Source organism: Hypanus sabinus, chromosome 10 (genome assembly GCF_030144855.1).
Source record: "Hypanus sabinus isolate sHypSab1 chromosome 10, sHypSab1.hap1, whole genome shotgun sequence".
NCBI lineage: Eukaryota > Metazoa > Chordata > Chondrichthyes > Myliobatiformes > Dasyatidae > Hypanus > Hypanus sabinus.
The window spans coordinates 101,227,041-101,252,076 of record NC_082715.1 but is presented as its reverse complement, the minus strand read 5'-3'; the positions used below and the strand labels follow the sequence as shown (position 1 = coordinate 101,252,076).

Here is a 25,036-nt window from a genome sequence, read left to right as displayed (position 1 = left end):
AGATCCGGAGACAAGCAAGTCATCCTTGATTCCAAGGGAGTTTTTAAGAGAGATTGTGGATCTTCTACACACAATTAATTAAAAAACAATCTTTTGAAGCTGTTGTCCAAATTGTCCTAATTTCCATAAGCTTCCATCATCAATAGATTGAGCATTGAAAGACGTAAATGGAACGAAGTTGTAGTTACCCACTATATTGTTACATTTCCAAACACATGAAAAAAAATCAGGATTCAAGAACTTTATTTGCTTCATTAGTTAACTTATTTATTTTCTATCAACCACTCTGGTTTTACAATCTTATTTTTGCAAATGTAATGTCCTGCTCTTAGAGAACAACACACGCGAAATGCTGGAGAGTCTCAGCAGACCAGGTAGCATCTATGGAAAAGAGTTATCAGTCGACATTTTGGGCTGAGACCCTTTTTCAGGAGACCTGAAAGAAGATCCTGAAGAAGGGTCTCAGACTGAAACATTGACTGTTTATTCTTTTCTGTAGATGGAGTCTGGCCTGCTGAGTTCCTCCAGCATTTTGTGTGCGTTGCTTTGGATTTCCAGCATCTGCAGATTTTATTGCGTTTGTGTGACTCATACACAATTTAGTTATGAGAAATTACAATTTATTTTAACTTCTTTTCTCTTTTACCCATTTGATTTTTACTCTCATCTTATTTTCCTTCTGTATTACTTCCTATTACTGATTTTCCATTAAATGAACGATTCAAATTTATGCTTTCTCCTTTAAAATGTGCAGAACTGCTCAAGAATTTTCAATCTGAACCAAACAATCAATTCACCCAATTACACAAACATTTCTTGCAAATGTACATTCTTGTAGCAAAGCCCACAAAATGTCTACGGGCAGCTGCAGGCATAACGAATGATGCTGCTGATCACAAAATCTGTGCTAATTTTTCTGGCACCTAACTTTATTTGTCATTTTGATTGATTTTTTGAGCAGATCTGAGTTGGCAGATTATCTGATTGTGGACAATTTTGACCATTTCTTCGATTTCAGATATCCAGTAGTCTAGAATTCAATCAAATTATTATGGAAAGTTTATTTGACATAGTACAAACAGTGCAGAGGAAAACAAAAGAAGATGCAAGAATGTCATTCTGGGTGAATGTGTAGGTTTTTCAGATTGTCATCCACTCCTTCCATTGCTCTGCACGGTCTCAATGTTTTCACTAGGTGAAGACTTGAAGTAGCTGGTGCCTAACTGAATGATTGGGCCAGGGTTGTCCTTTGTCAAGGAGAATGTTGCGCTATGACACACATGACGGACATGTTGGTAAGTCACATCTCTTTTTCCCTCTGCAGTGTTTATCTTGCTTTGCATTCATGGTATTTTCAAAAGCAATGAAGAAATTGATTCTACTTATCACCTTCTATATCCTATAGATGTTGTACAGTGCTCCTTATTGCTAAACGATTACACGCAGTTAAATATCAGCAAAAAATATCTATTTCAGCTTTTTCAGTCAGATCATTCTTTTTCATAATATTTGGTTTATAGATTATGACCAGGTAAGTTGTTTATTGTGTGACCATTCCATTAATTATGCTTCAAAGCCATTTCAGATTTTTAAAAATTGAATTTCAATTTTGTTATTATCATTTTTAATTCATAGGATTCTTACCTGAATTGAAGATAGTTTGATGCACGTAAGTTCTTACTAATTATGAAAACCGGCTCCTCAACGTAAGGGGAAACCGTTCAGCTTAGAACCGCTTCTGCAAAAGTGCGAAAGGGAAAGCATGGGGTGTGGTGGTGGGCCACAGGAGGGAGAGATTGGAAGGTTATTGGAGAGTGGGGTTGTTCCCAGTAGTAGTTTTTAAAGTACAGTAGTTGTTGCTACCCTCAGGAATGTTGTATGATGTAAAAAATAAGTAGCTTAAACAGATATTGCATAGATTTAGTGGTGTGGTGCATAAATGCTGTGTTTGACAAGCAGGACCTTGTCTTTGCACAGCTAAGAGAGCTTCACACACCTGAGAAAGTGGCTCCAGGAACTGAAGGGGAGTGCAGGCACGTGGTCATATTTTGTTTAATTAACACTTTGATTCTGATGTGAAAGTTTGCATTGTTAATACTAGTGTGATATACATACAAGCTGTTGGTGTTACTGTAGTGGATTGTTAGAGCAGAGCTGAGTTCCCGTTTAAGATTTTTAACGTTTTATCTTCTTGTACACCGGCACAATATTGGGGGTTAATATTAACTCTAGATTTTTGATGAAATTCTGCTTTCAATGGAGTTGTGTATACAGAACTTTATTTATGAAAGGCCAATTACTGTTATGTTCTAGCATGAGCAGAGGCTTTGTGAGCCTGTCATGCAGGGAAACGTCTGAAGTTGATGTTGAGTATGTGGATGAAAGGGAGAAGTTTCAAGGGCAGCTGTCAATGCTTGCCCAGATAGAGAGCTTAAGGAAGACCTCCTGCGAATGTGACACAATTGTCTCTTGGAGTTAATAGCAAATTGATCTCTTCATCCTCTTCAACTTCCAGTTCCTCTTGCTGATCCCCTGTGGTCCATTAATACCTTTCACCTCTAGGGCCTCCACGACAAGATCACTTTGTAAGGCAAGGCTTATAAGCCTGCATTTGTAGGTCTGTGATCCTTGAAGTTCAGGAGACGGAGGGGTGATCTAATTCAGACATATCAGATCCTAAGGGGGCTTGACAGGATATATGTTGAGTTCCTTTCCCCAGTGAGAGAATCACAAGTAAGAAGACATCATTACAAAGTAAAGGGTAGGCTGTTTAAAACTGATGTGTGTAGAAATTTATTCTTTCAGAAGCCGGTGACTCTCTAGAATGCCTTGCCATAGCCCTAAGAACTGTGGAGGTAAGGTAATCAGATATATTTAAAGTGGAGATCGAAAGATATTTGAAAGATTGGTGATTTGAGTGTTACAAGGAACTAGCACAGAAAAACAGATGGGAGTTGAGGTCAGCATGGATCAGCTATAATCAGATTGAATGGTGGGGTAAGCTTGGAGACAGCACCTTCTCTTGGAGACAGAACTGGACGCAGTACTCCAAGTGTGGCCTAACCAGTATGTTTAATGTTCTGTTTATTATTTGCTCATTTTTTTCTGTTTGTGTGATTTGTTCTTTTTTTCACCTGTTGGGTGTTTGATGGTCTTTGTTGTGTGGGGTTTTTCTTTAGTCAGGTACCATGGGGTTTCTTTGCTTGGGAAGACAAATCTCAGGGTTGTATACAGTATACATACTTTGAAACTTTGAGGGTTTTTGTAAATGGGCAGGTGTAGCATTCCTGTCACTTATAGGGATATGTGCCAGGAGGGAGATTAGTGGGGAGGGATAAATGGACCAGGGAATCGCGGAGGAACTGATCCCTGTGGAAAATGGACAGTGAGCGGAGGTAAGGATGTGTTTGGTGGTAGGCTCCCATTGAAAATAACAGAAGTTGCAGAGAATGATGTGTTGGACAAGGAGGCTCATAGGGTGGTAAGTGAGGACAAGAAGAACGCAGTCCCTGTTAAGGTGGTGGGAAGATGGAGTGAGATGGGATACAGAGAATATATTCACCTTTTAAAAGCTGCTGAGAAGCTTGCAGTTTAGGCTGAAGGTGGTCATAGTCGTTAAGTCATACAGTGGGGAATAGTCCCTTTAGTGGGCAAAGACCATATCACGTAGACAGTACTGGAGATCAGGATTGAACCCGGGTCACTTGAGCTGTGAGGCTGTGTCTCTAGCAGTTCTGCCCCTTTTACGGGTGGCTAAAGCAAATCTCTAAGTCTTCACTCCAACCTACTGCCTTTGCAGCACCAACACCAACAGTGAGTGTGAGCTCACATTCACTTTTAAACTGAGACAAAACCAATTTCTATAAGGAGAAAAGATGGGAAAGCAAAATATACCAGAAGAGTTACAAAAAAAGATTTGAGAAATGTTCATGCTATAATGTTTCCAAAATCTATTGAGAACTCAGGAAAAAGTAAAACAATCTAAATAAATAAAAATGATAGAAGCCAAGAAGCATAACATCACCTCATTATTACCTCCTTATTTGTCTAAACTCCATTTAGAATGGATGGTGTTGTCCCTTCTGATGGAAGAAACATAGGGAACATTCTGATTGCAAAATAGAAAGATTCCTGTTAATTCCTATTGATTTGTGTAACTTATTCAGCTATCATGAAAGCTGGATAAAAGCTTGTTGGCCGAAAGAAATAACCCCTCATTATTGAAAAACTAATGATTAAAGTTTCAGATAAGGTTAGGTTAGATAAAGATTTTTATCTTAATAACGAAATAGGAGGATGGAATTTAAACAGTGATAAGCACTGGCTATTCTCCCCCTTTTTGTTCAGTCCTGATGTAAGGTCTTGATCCAAAAAGTTGACCGTTCCTCTCTCTCTACAGATGCTGCCTGACCAGTTGAGTTCTGACAGCAGTTTGTATTTTTTCTCCAGTGAAAGCAAGTAATTGAAAATTTTAAAAAGTTGTAGGTTACTGTGATCTGAGCCAAAACAGAAAAGTGCTGGAAACATTCAGTTGGCTAAGCAGCAGCTGTGTGATAAAGATGATTCTTCACAATTACTGTCCGCTGCAACTAGATTTCACCATCAGTATAATGTACTCCCATCCCCCTTGCCTTTCAAGAGATGAGTCTCTTTGAGATCTCCTGATCTGTTTTTGCATCCCTATTAACCATAGCCTATCATGCGGCATTTTCTCATACAACTACAGAAGATACAATGCCTATCCCCTTTCTCCTCTTTCCTTACCATCATTCAAGGATCCAAATGGTGTTCTGAGGTGAAGCAATTTAGTTACACTTTTTCCAGTCTACCTTGGTCTCCTCCACATTAGAGTAACCAAACACAGACTGGGTGATTGATTGACAAGAGTATGTACACCCTGTCTACATCAGTGACTTGGAGTTTCTGATTGCCCGCCATTTTAATTCTCCATCCCACCTCCACTCTGCCCTGTCTTTCTGTGGCCTCTGTACCGTTACAACAAGCCACAATCCAACCTTAATGAATAACATCTTGTGTTCTGTAATGGGACATTGCTGCTTTCCATACTCAATATTAAATTTGGATTGGCATAAAATCATGGGCGAAAGGCCTGTGTTGTGCTATACTGTTCTGTGATCTAAATTCTCTAACTTCTCTGTAACTTTTTCCTTTAGCGTAGTCTGAAAGAATATACAAATGTGGAGAAAATAGGAAGAGAAACAAAATGGAGGCGGGATAAATGGAGACCACTGTCAATTGCAATGGAATTAATAAAACAATCAATTAACAATCAAATTCAAATAAGGATAACAAATATTTATAGACCTAATAGTTTCCATTGCTGTAAAAAAAATCAATGAGGGAGTTCTATTTACAACGTGCGAACAATGTGATCAAATGAAAATTTACGATAATGGTTCTATATGGAGAACTGAAAAAATTCAGATGAAGCTTAGATGTGACAAGCCGTATGTGTATATTGCATTATTAATGTGATTACTGTGCAATGGATAAAAAATGAAATGAATCAATGCAAATAAGAAAATCAGAACTGAAACCCCAGACTGTCTGGGCAATTGAAATGAAAAGGATTTACCACACTGCTAGGAAAAGAGGAGGGCACATTAATTCAAGATTTATCATAATCATTTATCTTAATGAGGGTGCTCCCAACTGGGTGAATAGAGGCAGAACACACGGGAAAGGCAACCAAATCTTGAATAATAAACAGCCAAAGGAGATGAGATCAAAACACAGATAGAAACAGATGATTAGCAAATCTGAAAATTAAATGATAAACTTTGCTTAACCATTTGATGAAATTAGAAGAGAAACAGAAAATATAACCTCACTAAGTTAAGTGTTTATTTGTTTCTGTTCACATTTACACAGATTTTGTAAGTTAGTTGATTACTTTGATATTAAATAAGTACATCTAAGATTTGCATTTCTTGTTGTCTTATGACAATTTCCTCCCTATTTACTTCCTATTTCATATTTCACTGTTTTATCTTTAATTTTATTTCTAACTATATCAAGTTCTAAACTATTTCCAGACGTTTCTTCAGTCAATGATGCCTGAGGAATAAAAACATTAAACTGGCCAGCTTTTGATGTTGTTTTCCTAAACCAAACTGGCAGCATTAATCTTGAATGAGTCATTGACTGTGCAGAGAGAGGATATTCTGACAAACAACTCTCCACTCACACTCTGAGGGTTACTGCAAAGAAGCTGTGGGATCTAACATTTCACATATTATTATAATTACTGTAATGTAAGACCCGTGAAGATCACTTTATTTTAAATTAGCCTGCAAGCTGGAGGAGAGCTTCACCTGTGACCAGGAACGGCTGAGGTAGTGATGAAGGATAGAATGCTTAGTGTTTCAGAGATGTGGAGATTAGTGCTGGTCCAAAGATAAAATGAAATGGCAAAGAACAACTGGAATCAAGAACTGCTGATGAATGATATGTGATTAGACTAGCAACCACAGCCAGGTTGTGCTGGCCTTGTTAACACTGCCAGACAATACCTGGCCTCTTTATACATCACTCCCTTTGTTGTGTACTCAAATATTAAATACACACCACGAATATTTGAGTACAGCATACCCTTGATTTCCTTTATTCCTGGCCCTCTTCATCCCAGGATTTCTTAAATCCTGGTCACCTTTATTCTTGATACCTTTTATTCCCACCAGTCATTTATTCGAGATCTCTCATTGTGCTGCTGGTCAGGACAATCTCAGATCTTGGAAAAGCTGAGTATGAAAATTGTCTGATTTGAACCTTCTAAGAGAACTGTGGAAAGTCTGATCACTCATATGGAACTGAGGACTGCAGCTCATTTGAATGAGGTAGGAATGTATGGAAATTGTTTTTTCCTGTCTTCTACTCGACTCCTGCCTGGGACACAGTGAAAATGAACCATCAAAGAATTAAAGTATTGTGTAACGTGCATATGCAAAAATTCCTGAACGGTTACTGAAGTGGGGAAAATGCAGAGTAAACCATTGACAAAACAGAAGACTGATGGTGAGTTCAAACTGCTGAGATTACGCCTGGGCAATAGGGTATCTGTTAGACAGGAAATTGATCTGCAGCTTGTATTGGAGAAGCACATTGAGTCTAATATCTTCATTTTGGCCTGCCTGAGATTTTGCAGCTAAGTTGGCTCCAGGGAGCCACAGTGCCATTTGCTGCTACAATACTTTAGTCTTCTGAATTACTCCCACTACAATCTGCAGCCTGGAACTTCCCTTGATGCAATATACTTTTGAACCATCTTAATGAACTAGTGATTTCATGATCTTCTGAAAGACTAGGTGGACCTAATTCTCAAACATGCAGATATGGCACCTTTAAGTGGATGAAAGTACATTGTCATGGTCGGAAGAGAGGGAGGAGGGGAGATCTCCAAGCCAGGCTGAAATACCAAGAAATTAAAGTTCCTCTACTTAGCATCTTGCTGGCAAATGTACAGTCGCTGGAGAACACAATTGAGGACAGAAGGGTAAGATTTCTATGTTGGGGGTAATGAGAAATTGATGTTCTGTGTTTCACAGAGACATGGCTCTCTCTGGATATATTGATAAGACCTGAAGGCTGATTCAGAGAAGGCAATTGATGGGGGTCTATGTTTCATAATTAACTCTTCGTGGTGCAAGTCTGTGTCTATTGATGCTTGCGGCATGCTTGAGTGCTCAGTGGAGGGTGCTGATTTTTTTGCTGGTTGGTTGCCTTACTACTGCTTGTGTGTGGGTTAGGGGAGCCGGGGGGGTGGGGGGAGGTCTTTGGGATTCCAATGTTTAACTGTTGGTCATTCTTCGGGGCACTCATCAGTTTTTGTGGATGTTTACGAAGAAAAAGAATTTCAGGATGTATGTTGTATACATTTCTCTGACATTAAATGTACCTTTGAAATCTGATGAGACACTGGCAATGTTGAATGTTGCCATCGCCATCATCTGTGAGTTCATACATCAGGATGCTCTTTATTGACCATAGACCAGTATTCAGGATTGTCATCCCCTCAAAACTAATCAATAAGCTTCAAGACCTTGGCCCCAATATCTCCTTGTGCAATTGGATCCATGATTTCCTCACTTGCAGACCTCAGTCAGTTTGGATTGACAAAAACATCTCCTCCACAACCTCCATCAGCACAGGTGACCACAAGGCTGTGTGATTAGGCCTGTGCTTTACCCACTTTATACTTATGACGGTGAGACTAAGCAGAGCTTCAATGCCATATTTAAGTTTGCTGACTGTCTTTGGCCAAATCAAAGGTGTTGATGAATCAGCAAATACGAGGGAGATTGAAAATCTGGCTGACTGGTGCCACAATAACACCCCTTTACTCAATGTCAGTAACTTCAAGGAGCTGATTTTTGACTTCAGGAGGAGGAAGCTGGAAGTCTATGAGCCAGTCCTCATCAGAGGATCAGAGGTGGAGAGGGTAGGCAACTTTAAATTCCTTGGTGTTATCATTTTAGTGGATCTGTCCTGGGCCCAGCACGTTAAGTGCTGTTTCGAAGACAGTGCAGCGGCACTTCTACTTTGCAAAAGTTCAAGATGGCATCTAAAACATTGACAAGCTTCTATAGATGTGAGGTGGAGAGTATATTGACTGGTTGCAGCTCAGCCTGGTATGGAAACACCAATGGCCTTGAATGGAAAATCCTACAGAATTAGTGGATCTCCCCAGTCCATCATGTGTAAAGTGCTTCCCGCCATTGAACACATCAACAAGGAGAGCAGTCGCAGGAAAGCAGTATCCACCATCAGGGACACCCCACCACCCAGGACATGCTCTCTTCTTGCTGTTGCCATCAGGAAGAAAGTACATAAGCCTCAGGACCCACACAACCAAATTCAGGAGCAGTTATTACCCTTCAACCATCAGGCTCTTGAACACGAGGGGATAACATTACTCAACTTCACTTGCCCCATCACTGAACAGAACTCACAACTCACTTCCAAGGAGTCTTCATCTCATGTTCTCAATATTTATTGTTTGTTTATTTATTTATTTTTCTTTTTTTTTCATTTGCACGGTTTATTGGCTTTTGCACATTGGCTGGACATGGTCTTTCATTGATTGCTTTGTGTTTCTTGGATTAGCTGTGTATACCCACAAGAAAACAACCTCAGGCCTGTATATGGTGACATATATGTACTTCAATAATACATTTAATTTGAACTTTGTCCTTTATACTTTGTCTTCCCATGCAAGGAGCTGTCCACAACTCAATGCTGCAGACATTTCAAGGAGCAGGGCTACAAGCTGAAGAAACTTGATATGGACTCCATAATGTCTATAAGAAAAAAGTCTGTATTTTAGGACCTACAGGTCACTGAAAACTAAGGAGCAAGACCCTTTGTAATGACCTCTCAAACTTTTTGCTGTTGAAATAATGTTGAAAGACATGGACAGAGTAGATGTAGCAAAGCTGTTTCCCATGGTGGGGGAGTCTAGTACGAGAGGGCATAACTTAAGGATTGAAGAGCACCCATTCAGAACAAATATGAAGAAATTTTTTAGCCAGAGGGTGGTGAATCTATGGAATTTGTTGCCGCGGGTGACAGTGGAGGTAAAGTCATTGGGTGTATTTAAGGCAGAGATTGATAGGTATCTGAGTAGCCAGGGCGTCAAAGGTTACGTTGAGAAGGTGGGGGAGTGGGACTAAATGGGAGAATGGATCAGCTCATGATAAAAAGGCAGAGCAGACTCAATAGGCCAAATGGCCAACTTTTGCTCCTTTGTTTTATGGAAATGTTTGGAAATAAACTATTGATGCCATATCAATACTGTGTAAATATGGTAGACAAATATAACTAAATGCCTGGGTACAATGTGTGATGACAGATGAATGTTTGTATTGCAAATTTTATGAAACAAAAATATTCAGGGGAAAGCTATGATCCATAGTTCCCCATATTCCTTCTCATTCCTTCATTGAATCTCATCTAATTCAATCTACAGGGCCTGTTCCAGAGTCTTGGGAACAGCACTTAAAAGAGTGAAATTGAAATTTAATTAACCAGAGGATACAATTCAGTAAGATATGAGCACTCTAGAACTCTAATGCTTTACCTGTATTGATTGTGCATTCAGCAAAGATAAACCTACTGCTTAACCAAATCCAGGCAGCTCTGCTGGATTTATATTAAGGGACCTTTGCACAGATTAAGGAAAATTAGATTTAGGAATCTGAGAGTAGGGTACTTAAAAGCTGATAGAATTACTGAGGAAATAGCAAACATAGAGTTGAACTGTACTGAAATATGCCTTTGCATTTTGTGTTTTATATTCTGTGTTTTTGCTTGTACTTCATGTTGCTGTTCACACGTGGGGGGAAGGGGTTTTAACGTTTGACATTTTCCTTTGAATGGGTTGGTTCCATGGTTCTTCTTTGTCTTTTGTAACTGTCTGTGTGGAAGACAGACTTCAGGGTTGTTTACCACGTGCATGCTTTGATAATACATTTACTTTGAATCCTTTGAATTATTTAATCATTTGAAACTTAGGAGGATTCCCAGGACTCATCAGGCTAGTATCAAAATGTCAGGAATAGGTAAGGTTGAGCAGCAGATTGGAGAGAAACCTCCAAGAGGACCACAACCTTGTCGTGGTTTGGAGGCTTGCGTGCTTCAATGACCCAGAGAGCTATTTTGGCTGGAGTCAGGGCTTTGTGATTTGGTTCTTGGTAAGGTCACCCATCCCAATTAGATCAGAGGGTGAGGGACAGACTAAGAGTGGTCCATCGGTCCTCCAGGCTCAAGAGGTCCAGCTCAGGGCTACCAAAACTGACTGATAAAAGAAAATTGTTATGAAAATAGCAATGAGGAGTCTTCCTACATTTGAGTGTGACAATATTCCTAGTCTTTACAGAGGTCCAGGTTGCTCCTTGGCACACGTGGCTACCATGAATTAGCTGTGAATGGCTGTGAAAGTGACTACCAATCTCAGCAGTCATTGCCCTAGGGCAATCTTTCTCAACTTTTTTGCCCAGGAGGAACCCTTGAAATAATTTTCAGGTCTCAAGAGCCCCTATATAAAAATTATTATATTTACAGCTCGTGGTACGTTAGCGTGATCGGTAAGTTGTAGATATAATAATCCAAAAATAATTGTCAATACACTTTTGAGTAGAGAATGAAGTTTTAGCCAACTGTTCTTGAAAAAAAACAGGTAGTTAAGTTTAGCTTAACTTTCTTGAACTTAATCTCTTTCTTTCCATTTCATAAATTTTAAAAACTCATAAGGCAAACATAATAAATTTCTGTTAAATAACTGGCTTAAGCCAAAATGTGATTTGATTTTTCTCAAGGTAGACTCGGTAGATTTAATTTAAACAAAGGTAGTAAATTGATTTTAATTAATATGGTTTACAACATGAAACTTCATTAACAATGTTGAATAGTAAAGTTACTAAAAACCTTAAGCCAAGGCAAAATGTTGACTTGCAGGTACAACAGGTTATTAAGAAGGCAAACAGAATGTTGGCCTTCATTGCTAGAGGGATTGAATTTAAGAGCAGGGGAGATCATGCTGCAACTATACAGGGTACTGGTGAGGTTGCACCTGGAGTACTGCGTGCAGTTCTGGTCTCCATACTTGAGGAAGGATATACTGGCTTTGGAGGCAGTGCAGAGGAGGTTCACCAGGTTGATTCCAGAGATGAAGGAGTTAGCCTATGAGGAGAGATTGAGTTGCTTGGGACTATACTCTCTGGAATTCAGAAGAATAAGAGGGGATACAAAATTCTGAAAGGGATAGATAAGATAGAAGTAGGAAAGCTGTTTCCATTGGTAGGTGAGACTAGAACTAGGGGACATTGCCTCAAGATTCAGGGGAGAAGTTTTAGGATGGAGATGAGGAGAAACTGTTTTTCCCAGAGAGTGGTGAATCTGTGGAATTCTCTGCCCAGGGAAGCAGTTGAGGCTACTTCACTGAATATATTTAAGATCCAGTTAGATTAGTTTTTACATGGTAAGGGAATTAAGGGATATGGGGGAAAGGCAGGTAGATGGAGCTGAGTTTACGGACAGATCAGCCATGATCTTATTGAATGGTGGGGCAGATTTGATGGGCCAGATGGCCTACTCCTGCTCCTATTTCTTATGTTCTTATGTAATATAAATAAAAATATAGCTTAAGACATTTTCTTACTAAGTGACATGATCAGGCTCAGATATAGGCCTAGCATATGAAACCTGTGCTTGGTTTTCCTGCACGAATGCTCAATTCTGGGTTGAACTTGAGATATGCACACACGGATTTCACCTTCAACTGAAATGAAATTACTTCTATCCTTGCTGAGATGCTTGTTAAACAAGAAAAAGCTTGTTCACTCATGTAAGAAGTTGAAAATTGCAGCAAAATGCTAATTGTTTTCCTATGAATGGCAGTGTACTCTTCTTTCACAGAAATCCATAACTTGTCCAGGGGCAGGTCAGGAAATCTCACTTTAAGTGCATGATGAGAGTATAGGTCACAAAGTTCTTCCTCTTCTTTCAAAGTCAATTTCTCAGGCTGAACAGAAGATTCAGAGAAAGGGTTCCTAATAGAGTCATACACTTGTGTTGAAAGGGAGGGAAAATACTGTTCAATTTTGTTCTGCAGTTCTTCAAGGTTGTGTTCAATAAGACTCGAAACTTACTGATATCCTTTTACACTCTCAAGCCCAAGCGGCAGTAGAAACATTTCAAGGATTCCTTTTCAACATGATTTTTCCAAAGATTCAGTTTCCTTTTAAATCCAAGAATTTTGTCACTTAGGTTCAAGACATTTTCCCTAGGGCTTTGCAGAGGCCTGTTCAACTGGTCTATATGATGAAAAATGTCTGCTAAGTAGTCTGGTTTCTGTAGCCATTCTTTCTCTTCAAAGCACTCAGCAAACTCTGGCCTACTATTTTCTTGAAAAATATGCCTGCACTTCACCGTTCAGCTCATAAACCCTGTTGGGAACTCTTCCTCTGTTAAACCATCAGATTACTGTATGTAGCAGGAGATTGGTGTGCTCTTTGTCCAGGTTTTCACACAGATTTTTAAATATTCTCTAGTGAACTGCTCTTAGTTAAATAAAGTTAGCCATTTTTGTGGCATCATCCAGAACTTTTTCCATTCCATCTTTAAGAGTGTTTGACATCAGCATCTCTTTGTGAAGAAAGTGTGTTGTGATAATGTCAGGAATTTTTTTTACATAAAGAAAACTCTCAACCATTGATGGGGCACCATCAGTATAGATGCCAACTCAGCTCCTCCAAGACAGACCTTTTGTTTCTAAATATAAAGACAAAGCATTAAAACATCTTGGCCTTTGCTTGTTTCAGGCAGCTACTTGCAACCAAAATGTTTTCCTTGATCTTCACCATCATTTACAATCTTACAAATGTTACTACATGATAATTATTGGTGAAATCTGTTGACTCATCAACTGGATAGAGAAGCTGTTTGATTTTCTGTTTATCACACAAACCTTCTTCTGTATCATGCGACATGTCATGAACATGTCGACCTCTCGTAATGTTTGACAGTGAAACTTTTCAATTTCTCATATTGCATCCTGTCCCACTATAATTTTACATGCTGGTATTATTAGCTCTCACTGTGTGAATTTTCCTTTACTGGCTAATAACTTCTGCTACTAAATAACTTTCTTCTTGAATCCTTTTACTGACTTTGACTTTATTAACAAAAGCTTTACTCTGTTTGTTTTGAGATTCCAATGGCTGTTTAAAATAATCAGCACTTTTAGATGTCTTGGCTGTGATTTGTAGTTAAGGATCTTTTCTAAGTTTTTTACCACAGACCAGGCACAATGGAATAGGACAACTTGGATCAGCAGTCCATGTAAAAACTGTTAACCAGTAGCTTTCAGTGTAAAGTTGGACTTTTCTTGTGTCTGTTGTTGCACGAGTGCAGTGAAATGACTCAAAAGATCGTAATTCTTCAATTGTCCCCAAGCCTAGGCCTAGAAAACTCCTTTTCCATCTCACTACTCCTTTTCAAAAATTGCCACATTTGACAGTCAGACGTGTCTGTGAAACACGGGTTAATAAAATACCCCTGTGTATTTTACAGGGAGAGGTTGACATCACAGCCCAAGTTGGGCGAATCCATTCAATGATTGGAAAACACACTTCATGCTCCTCATCAGCCTACTGTCCTCCCCTCCAGATTCAACTCAATAAACATGGTGCTATTGTGCACTGCCATACCGGGCTGAGAGACTCCTAACGAGATTGCTAACAGGTCTGCTCAGTCACTGCCCACCATTCTCCTGCCATCTCCCCATAATCTTTGATGCCAAGGCTAATCAAGAACCTATCAACTTCCACTTTAAATATATTCAATGACTTGACAAGGATTTCAACAGATTCACCACCTTCTGGCTAAATAAATACCCCCCCCTTAACTCTGTTCTAAATAGACATCCTTCTACCTTGAGGCTGTGCCCTCTGGTTGTAGAGTGTCCCACTATAGGAAGCATCTTCTCCACATTCACTCTGTCTTGGCCCTTAAACATGCGATAAGTTTTAATGAGATTCCCCCTCTCCATTCTTCTAATGGATTGCTTGTTCATTGTGCAGCTCCGCCTCAGCTCAAATGAACATGCTCTCGTTTTCTAGACACCCATAGCTATTGTGCTATCAGCTAGACACAAACCAAAGAAATCAGGAATTTGTAAGCTGAAAGATACATTCAGGATGAACAATGTGTGCATATATTAAATTTCCTGTGAAATAGCCTATTTCTCCAGACATGCTCTCAGTCTTTTTCATTCCAGTATGCAAGCACAAGAGCTATCATGCAGGAGGCAAAGGATATTCACCTCCAGCATGGCTCTTGACATCCATGAGGAACCCCAGTTATGAGTTGTGCTCCATGACAACCAGTTATGTCCATTATCTTGCTGTCTCTGCACTTCGGAAGAGCTGAAGGTGCTCCCCGTACTTGCTGGAATATTGGTGTTGTGTAACATCCTGAACAGCAGTTCCAACTCGAGAGGCTTGCAGGTGGAAGCAGATGAAGGGATTTTCCCATGGGGAGAAAATACAGAAAAAAGGAGGTTTAATGGGAGAGCTGGAGCAGAAAGAGGCAGAGGGTCAAGTCACCCATTTACATTAATGTGCAAGATGTCTTAATAATACCAATGAACCCCTGAAACAAAGTCATAGAGTTATATAATACTACAGCACAGAAATAGGACCTTAGGCCCATCCTTTCAATGCAGAACTGTTAATCTGGTAATTCCATCAATCTGCACCTGTACCTTAGACCTCAATAATCCTCTCATCCATGTTATTATCCAAATTTCTCTTCAATGTTGAGATGGATTCTGCATTCACCACTTCACTGTCTGCTTGTTCCACACTCTCACTGCCCTCCGAGTGAAGAAGTTCCCCCTTGTGTTCCTCTTAAATATTTTATCTTTCACCTTTAACCGATGACCTCCAGATCTGCTCCAAATTAGGCTTCATCAGTGTCTTATACAACTTCAATATAACATCTCAACTCCTGTACTCAGTTCTTTTGATTTATGAAGCCCATTGTGCCAAAAGCTGCCTTTGCAACCCTTTCTTCCTGTGAAGCCACTTTCAAGGAGTGATGTATCTGTATACCCAGATCCCTCTGTTTTAGTGCACTCCTCAGTGCCCTACCAAAAAATGACTGAACCCTTTTGACCAACCTCCAATGCAGGATATTTTAAAAGACCTCGAAAAAGCCCATGTAAACAACATCCACTGCCTTGCCTTCATCAGCTTTCCTGGTAACCTCCTCTAAAAGATTTATAAGATTGGTTAGACATGACGTACAATACACAAAGATGTTTACTATCACTAATCAGATCCCGTCTATACACACACTTATATATAAATCCCTTAGAATTCCAACAATCTATCCACTACCGGCTCACAGGCCTATAATTTCTTGGCTTATTCTTAGAGCCTTTCTTAAATGGCAGAACAAAATTAGCTATCCTCCAGTCCTCTGGCACCTCACTCATGGCTAAGGACATTTAAAATACCTCTGCTAGAGCCCCTGCAATTTCTGCACTAGCCTTTCACAAGGTCAAGGGGGTGCCTTGTCAGGCCTGAGGATTGATCGTCATTACTTTGCCTCAAGACAGCAAAAACCTCCTCCTCTGTAATCCATATATAGTTAACGATCTTAGTGCTGCTTTGGCTTACAGTTCTATAGACTCTGTATACCACTCCTGAGTAAATTCCATTTAAAATCTCTCCCATCTCTTTTGACTCCATGCATGGATGACCACATTGATCTTCGAGAGGACCAATTTTGATCCTTACTATCCTTTTGCTCTTAATGTATCTGTAGAAGCCCTTAGGATTCTCCTTCACCTTGTCTGCTGGAGAATCCTCATGTCTTCTTTTAACTCTCCTGATCTCCCTCTTAATTGTTCTCATGCCTTTTTATATTCTTCAAGTACCTCATTTGTTCCTTGCTGTATGTACCTGGAGTGTATCAACACCCACTAGCAAAAATGCTCCACCTGTCTTTTCCATTAAACAGTCAATCAATCATGTTTTCAACCAATGGGTCCTGCAAAGTATTGATATTAATCATGAAACAAGTGAAAGGATAAGTTTGCTCACGCGACAATGGATTTGAGGGAGATGCTAATCAATCTTTTTTTTATTTCATTCTTTAAAAATAGAAGATTAATAACCTTCTGTCAAAAGCTCACTTCTATACAGTTGGTGAATTATAATTTCTCCATTTTGGTTTTCCTACCACTTCTATGTGGAGCACCATAGGTGGCCTCAGCAGATGTAAAGCCAGACCGTACATGACAGCCTGGATGCTCTTGAAGCTTAAAGGATTTGCACCATTTTGATATGAGGGATTATGTTGAGTGTTGGCTCTACAAGGAGTCAGAATGAGTGGAGTCAAGGATGGGATTGTCAAGAAAACTAATGAGAGTGCTAGGGGACCTTTTATCCTTTGAGAGGAATCAACCAATGGCCATGCAGACTTAGCAGATCAATGCAAACTTCCTTGAGGAACCTATTTAAAGACATGGATCCCAAGAAAACGTTGGTCACAATTCATTGGGCTTTGAATCATGGCTCTACACTTCTGCTACAATGAAGAATGTGAGTAGCCTTTGTGTTATCCTTCTCCACAACACAGTTCAGAAGTTGGAGAGGATTTCATTTCCCCAGCACCCAACCCAATGCAAACTCTATAGTCTATCATGCTTACTTGTAGGATATGAGTTGCCAGTTAAAGAAAACAGAGAAAGCTCCTCTTTCAAATGTCCCAAGACACCTGACCACATTCAAATTGCATTTCAAATCCATATATCATCAGGATAAAGTTTAATCATCTCGCTTATTGCCATCCAATAGCATCAACACTGTTGCCTCCCTCAGCATCAACATTCTGAGGGGTGCCGGTGATCTGAAACTTATCTGGATCGCTACAAAGATAAGGCGGTGGCGGAGCTCAGAAAACTACCCTGCGTGACTGCATCATCAGTAAAGATTGTAGACACAAGAGACTGCAGATGCTAAAATAACAAACTGGGACAGCAAATAATCTGCTGGAGGATTTCTGCAGTTCAGGCAGCACCTGTGGGTTGAAAGCAATAGTTGATATTTCAAGTTGAAACCCTGGATCAACAGTTTCTTTTTTTTTTGTGTATGAAATAGAAATTTCATTCAAATAATGAATTGCATTGATTGTATTTTTTTTCTCGCCTTAAAATGTATTTGTTGGATACAATCAAACTGGCATGGGAAACGGCTGCAATCTCTTGTTACTGTAGACATTTTGAAGGAAAAGAATAATCCATTTTAATTAGATTCCCAGGAACTGACTTGGAATTGCCTTCTTTTCTCCCCAGACTGGGTCTGCCAGGGGAGTTTTCAATGCACAGATTGCTTATTTTTGATTTTTTGTAATCTACTTAGTGTCATACCTTTGTTGTGCATCATGCTGTGTCATTTTTCCCAGTTCAAGTGGTACATAACTATCTAAAGTGGTTAAAGATCAGTTGTGCTATTAGGACACCAGCTAAGAATACTGCTTGCAAAATAATTCTTTTGCAACATATGGGATTTAGAGGCCCAGAATCACTTTCTTGAATCCATATGATTCTTTCAACAGGCAGCGTCCCTTTTCCAGAAAGAAATTTTAGATATCTGCTTCCTCTGGACCCTGGAATGATGTTTCACCGGCATTTGTAGCCCTTGATTTTTCTGCCACTGCCACCTTTCAGGAGCATCAATCATCGCCCCCAGCCTGCAGTAGACAGCTGCATTAAGCAGGTCACCAATGCCCCGTTAGTCAGGGCAAAGCGCTACTTCACCTTCTCCATTGACCTCAACAATCAATGTTAGAGAGCTTGGGGAATTGTTGATTCCCTCAAGGCCAAGGTGTCATTAACATCACACATGCTGTCATCACTGTACCAGAACATCAGCCAGCAGCGTTTGTGTATGGAAAAAGGCCGCAAGTTCAACAATATTCAGTCCCGATGCCAGACTCATGATAATACCAGTTTATGCAAGGTTCACAGACAGCTGTCACAATGGTTTAAACATGCAACATGCAACCATCCACATGCAACCACTCCAGGAAGGTGACAGATGGTTATTGGAGGGGCAAGGCATACCCCTAACACCTTATGGCTACCATCCATGCTTAACACAGCTGCGATCAAAGGCAGGGGAGCAAGTTTCATGATTATGTAGAATGCTTAAATAAAATAAAATCAGGAGCCTTGGCAGTTCTGCTCACCATGAGAGTTCTGAGCTATACGGGGAGAGAAGCTCGCCCCACTGAATGAGGAGGACCCTGTACAGCAAGCTCTGACTTGAATGGATGATGAAAAGCTGCTGTGAAACCACACTACAAAACAATAAAGCCAAGGGAAATAAGTGCAAGTTCCGCTTTGAAATAATTTTCACCCAAGTGGTAAATGATGTTGTTTCCCCAAGTTGAAGGTTTACTGAATCAACTTTTCCAGCAGTCCACTAGTAATGCTAGTGAAAGTCTGTTATTGCTCAGTTAAGATACTCAGATGCTCTTGTTCAGCAAATATAGGGTTCCCAATCTACGTGCAGACCACTGCTGGAATTGGAATTAGTTTGTTATTGTCACATGTACCGAGACACAGTGAAAGGCTTATCTTGCAGTCTGTTCATATACTGTAGATCAATTCATTCCACAGTGCCTTGAGATAGCAAAAGGAAAACAATATCAGAATTCAGAACTAAGTGTAACTTCTACAGAGAAAGTGCAATGTAGGTAGACAATAAGGTGCAAGTTCATAACAAGATAGATTGTGAAGTCAGTAGTTTATTGCATTGCACTAGGGAACTATTCAGTAGCATTATTATGGAATATGTCCTTGAGCCTGGTGATACGTGCTTTCAGGCTTTTGCATATCCTGCCTATGGGAGAGGGGAGAAGATTAGTTTTATAGATTAGCCTTATTTGTCACATGTCCATTGAAACATTGAAACATACGATGAAAGCATTGCTTTGTATCAATAGCAAACAAAGCTGGAGATATGCTGAGGATGTCCTACAAGAGTTGTTATGCTTCCAGCACCACATAGCATGTCCGCAACTTACTAATTTCTAACTCATGAGTCTTTGGAGTAAGGGAGCAAACCTGAGCACCCAAGGAAACCCAGATGGTCATGGAGAGAATGTACAAGCTCCTTACAGGCAGCAGCAGGAATTGAACATCAGTCTTACAACTGGCACTGTAAAGTGTCTCACTAACCACTATGCTACCGTGCCAAATATCCAGGGTGAGTAAGGTCTTTCATTACACTAGATGCATTACTGAGGCCGTGAGAAGTATGGATGTGAGGCTGGTTACCGTGATGAGCTAAGCTGTGTCCAAAACTTTCAGTCACGGGCAGAGCATCTGCTCTACCAAGCTGTGATGCACCCGCAGACCATGACCGACTACTTTCATTTATAATCTGACCTTTTCAAGCACCAATCCCTCTGCAAGAATGCATGGAGGCCCTTCCATTGGAGAATCTTACTGCTCTGACGACTATGCTTCGTCAGAGTTCTGACACTGAAAAGGGCTTCAGGAAGGATGAAAGCCCATTTACAAGGGACTTTCAGGAGGGACCACTAGTACGGAGGTAGACTTAATATTGGGAAATTAAAATTTTTTTAATACAACATGTTGTTGTAACCTGGAAGTAAACTGACTGAAAGTGAATTCAATCAGTCACTACAGCAATCTAAAAGGAGGAATTAGTATATGCACCAAAGAAAAAATGGCAACAGTGGAGGAAGAGCAGCAGAGTGGAACTAATTAGATAGCTCTTTCACACACCAGTAAAGGTGCAATCGTTTGAATGGACCCATTCTGTACTACAAGATATTATAACATAAACAGATAAACACAAAGTATTCTGCAGATGCTGGAAATCCAAAGTAGTGCACATGAAGTCCTGGAAGAACTCAGCAGGACAGGTAGCATCTATGGAGATGAATAAAGAGTCGATGTTTTGAGCTGAGACCCTTCATAACACGCATACATTTTTGGAGGAGCTCAGCAGCCCAGGCACCTTTGAGGTTTGCTGAGTTCCTCCAGCACTTTGCAAGTATAACTCATACAGATTTTAACAAAATCCTAAGGGTAGCACCTTATTTCCATGAATTGTCAATCATGATCTGTACAAAGCATATCTCTGCTGGCTACTTGCCCAATACACTTGAGCAGGTTGACACTGATGAAAATTATGATCAAGAGGAAATTATTATTTGAAGATTAAGACCTCAAACTCCACACAATACTCATTGTTTACCTGGCAGCATTCATTCCTGTTTTCCTTTGTGTTTCAGAGACATGGACTAACTACAGAAAACACTTTGAAACATGGAATAGGTACGATCAATGTTGCCTGTGCATAATTCTCAAATTCTCTGACAGAGCATGTAAGCCAACATCAGCATTCTCTCACAGATGAGAATTCCCAGTGCTGAGGCTCCAATGACATTCGCGTAATCTGCATGCCTGACACCAGGCTACTGAAACAATCACTCCATTTCAAGCACAATCATTGCAAGAGGTTGCCAAGGTGGACAGAATAAATATTTCAAAGACATTCTCAAACCTTTTTATCCCATAGTCATTCAAACTGGAGAAGGGGCATTCAGGATGGAGAATCTCGATTACAAGCCAGATGTAAAGGGTGGGACTTCTGCGCCCCCACCCTACACCCCAATCCATCTAGCACCTCCTTCCTTATCTTGTCAAGCCATCAGATCCCATGGAACGACTGACTCTGAGCAACTGTAGAGAAGAAACAAGTAGAAGAGGTCAGCTGGGTAGACGCCATTTGCCCAGCATGCAGTGCCTCCATAAGCCTATGCTTCACAACACACAGGATTGCTCACTTCTGCCTTCCCCTGCACAGCATCCAATCCCGGTTACTGTGAGTGAAGGCCTGTTGTTTTCTTGTATTGTAGGGAGCGATGCGGGTTTGGGGTCAGGGATGGTGAGGAGCATATTGTTGGCCATTTCCCTCCCTGCCAGTGAAACCCTTCCATTGTCTTATATCACAATCTAACACAAGTTAGAACAGATGAAAGCTATCTGCTGGAGGTACGGAGGGAGAATAATGCTGGTCAGTTGACCTTCTGGTTGATACCTATTAGTGATTTACATTTCTGGTCCTTTCTGGTATGAAATTGCAAAACCTCTCTCTTTCTCTCTACTGATTTCCCATGGGGTACCAGCTGCCAAGCTCGAGGAGGTAGATGGATGATTTAGTCATTCTTCAACAGCATGCCCTGTGCAAACGATTTGATAACAATTTCTGCAAGCAGGTCGCATCTCCTAGAAAACAAACCTTGCCTCTGTTATTTCCGGCTGATACCAAGTCAAGGTTGCTTAGCTAGGGTCTTACGGTTAACCCTGATCACGGCACATCCATTGATCTGTGCTGTTGGCAAGGTAGCCGCATTTAATGGCAACATGAGTCAGAGAGCCTGGGCTAAGCTGCTGCAGCCCTGTCTCTGAACCCTGCTCTCCAGAGAGTGTGGCTGTGATGATGGATCGCCAGGCTTACCCTTTACACTCTGTGATCAAGTCAACATACACTTAAGTATGGCTGGGCGCAGGACATTCACAAACAGTGATGTCTTTGTTTTTTTTGACTGCTCGCGGTTGCATTATTTATTTTTTCAAAATCAATTCAGACCAAACATAATCAATATTAATTAAATTAGAAAAGCAGGCAGTTATCCTGATGGCTTAATGAGTTTATCTGGTAAATTGTGAAAGTGTGCAGGGAGGGGGCCCTACTGGATCTGTAATGAATTTGCTGTTGTCATCTAAGGTAGAAATGCAAGTCTTGTCATACCTTTGCCCTATGTGGATGGAAGCTGAAGTTCATATTCATTCCCGCCTGTTTGAGGCAACAGCTTAATGGCCTAATAACCCTTATGAGCTCATGCATGAATAAGAAGCTTTCAGCCTCTTCTTTAAAAAGAAATCATTTGCAGTACCGACATACACTCGGTGGCCACTTCATTAGGTATCTCCTGTACCTAATAAAGTGGCCACTGAGTGTACATTCATGGTCTTCTACAACAGCAGTCCATCCACTTCAAGGTTCAATGTGTTGTGCTTTCAGAGACGCTCTTCTGCACACCGCTGTTGTAACATATGGCTATCTGAGTTACTGTCACCTTCCTGACAGTTTGAACCAGTCTGGCCATTCTCCTCTGACCTCTCCCATGAACAAGTCATTTTCATCCACTGGACTGCCACTCACTGGATGTTTTTTTTAAAATCTTCAGCACCATTCTCTGTAAACTCCAGAGTCTGCTGTACGTGAAAATCCCAGGAGGTCACCAGTTTCTGAGATACTCAAACCACCCTGTCTGGCACCAACAATCATTCCATGGTCAAAGTCACTTAGATCACATTTCTTCCCCTTTCTGATGTTTAGTCTGGACGACAATGTAACCTCTTGCACATGTCTGCAAGCTTCAATGCATTGAGTTGCTGCTATGTGATTAATTGATTAGATATTTGCATTAATGAGCAGGTATACAGTTGTATCTAATAAAGTGCCCACCGAGCATATATGAGCATGGGCATTCTGCACATCCATTACTTATAAATAAAGATGTAGAAATTGTTTGTATTCCAGCATTTGAATTACATTCTGAACCGAAGCTGCTGTCTTTGAACTTCAACAGATGGAGCTTGAATCTATATGAGCTGCATTCTACCCTTGAGAGCATGAGAAACAGGTGCAACAATAAGCCAATTGGCCCCCTGTGCCTGCTCCACTATTCTAGCCTTAGCATCCCTCTCCTGCTGTATCCCTAAAAACCTCGATTCCCTTGTAGTTCAGATTCAGATTATTTCAATAACTCTTCCTCTATAGCTCTCTGGAGTAGAGAATTTGCTCTCTCTGAAGAGTATAAAGACTTATACCCTGCTGAGAGAACAAATTCCTCCTCATTTCCATTTTAAATGGGTAACCTCTTATTCTGAAACTATGTCACTGGTTGTAAATATTGCAACCAAGGAAAACATACTTTCAACATCGATCCCCAAATCTTGTATGACTTTCATTCTTCTAAAATCCATTGAACATAGGCTGAACATTTATTTGTACATCAATCTCTTCATTCCAGGAATGAACCCAATAAAGCCTGCTCCCCTTCTATAAGGAGTACTCCATCTGGGAGTCTTTTTTTTTCCTGAATGTTTATTTCATCTGCCCTTGCATTTGGTCCCACTTTTTATAAGCTTGCACCATACTAAGTGATGTTGGGTAATCTGTCTGACAAGTTCCCCATCCTCCCCTCCCTTTGTTCTCTTTCTATGCATTTTCCTGGTGGTGCTTTTAAAGATGTTTTATCAATGGGCGTGTTTCTTGTTGTGGCCTCCTTGCTCCATCTAAGGGGTTTTGGAAGAAGGTAAGCAGGAGCAGGTGAAGTTGGCTTGTGTATCTGGGCTTAATGCATTGTACAACACCTTACAAAGCCTTGCTCTGCAATGGCCATTATAAGGGATAGAGAAGAAGAGAATACATAATGAAAGATGGCCATGGCAACTATGAGTCTGTCAGCCCGCTGCAAGTGGGTACTTTGTATCTGCTTTTTGTTCATTCCTTGCCACATTTCACTGATTTATAGAGCAAGTGCATCGACATGACAGCAACATGAATTGAAAACATGGGTTTCCTTGTGCTTTTCAAAATCAGACAAGCAGGTGCCAGAATGTTGTGTATTCTCCCTGTGATTCTCCATCTAGCTCACAGTCAAAAGCTGTTAGGTTGTATTGTAAGGCAACATTGTGAAATTAAGCTAAGTGTGAGCACACATGCTTTGGCAACCTTGCTGAGACTGGCAAATTTATTTTTCACCTGCTCCTAGGACTGGGTGACAGGTGAGGCAGCATTCATTCTTGCTGCTACCTCCATCAGGTTGCTCTCAGCGAGGCCAGTCCCTGCTCCCTTTGGCACCATGCTTTACCCTAGAAATTCCTGTACTGTACCCAAGGATGGAATCAGGATTAGGTTTATGATCATTGACATATGTCGAGAAGATTTTTTTGTTTTCCAGCAGCAGCACAGTACAATACAATAAAAAGTACTGTAAATTACAGAAGAGGGTGCCATCTCTTATAATAATCTTGTTAAAAATGTTTTCCTCTTTTGTAGATGATGAATTCAGATGGCAATCACCAGCCTAAGAGTTATTGGCCTCAGAAGTCACAGCCCCTTTCCTCCAAGAAAGATGGTATTATGCTAAATTAGACCCTGGGCTATGCTTCTGGCAGTACTGGCACAATAAGTAATTGCTTATATTTATACAGTGTCTTTGAAGTCAAAAAGCAATTTTGCAGACAATAAAGTTCTTTTGAAGACTACTCACTGTTTTAATGTAAGAAATGTACTCAGAAAGATTTGAAGAAATGGCAATTTGTGGGAAGGTTGAATGAGACAGGTCTTTTCTCTTTGGAGTGAAGGAGGATAGAAGTGTGTAGGATGATAAGAAGCAT

At 40.4% G+C, this 25,036-nt stretch overlaps 1 long non-coding RNA gene across 1 annotated transcript; it reads left to right on the top strand.

Moving 5' to 3' along the window:
• The first annotated feature begins 1,225 nt into the window (after positions 1-1,225).
• On the top strand, positions 1,226-24,821 carry LOC132400322 (uncharacterized). Its single transcript, XR_009514225.1, has 3 exons — positions 1,226-1,295; positions 20,854-20,896; positions 24,696-24,821. It is a non-coding gene; the product is annotated as an uncharacterized LOC132400322 (long non-coding RNA).
• Positions 24,822-25,036: the final 215 nt, after the last annotated feature.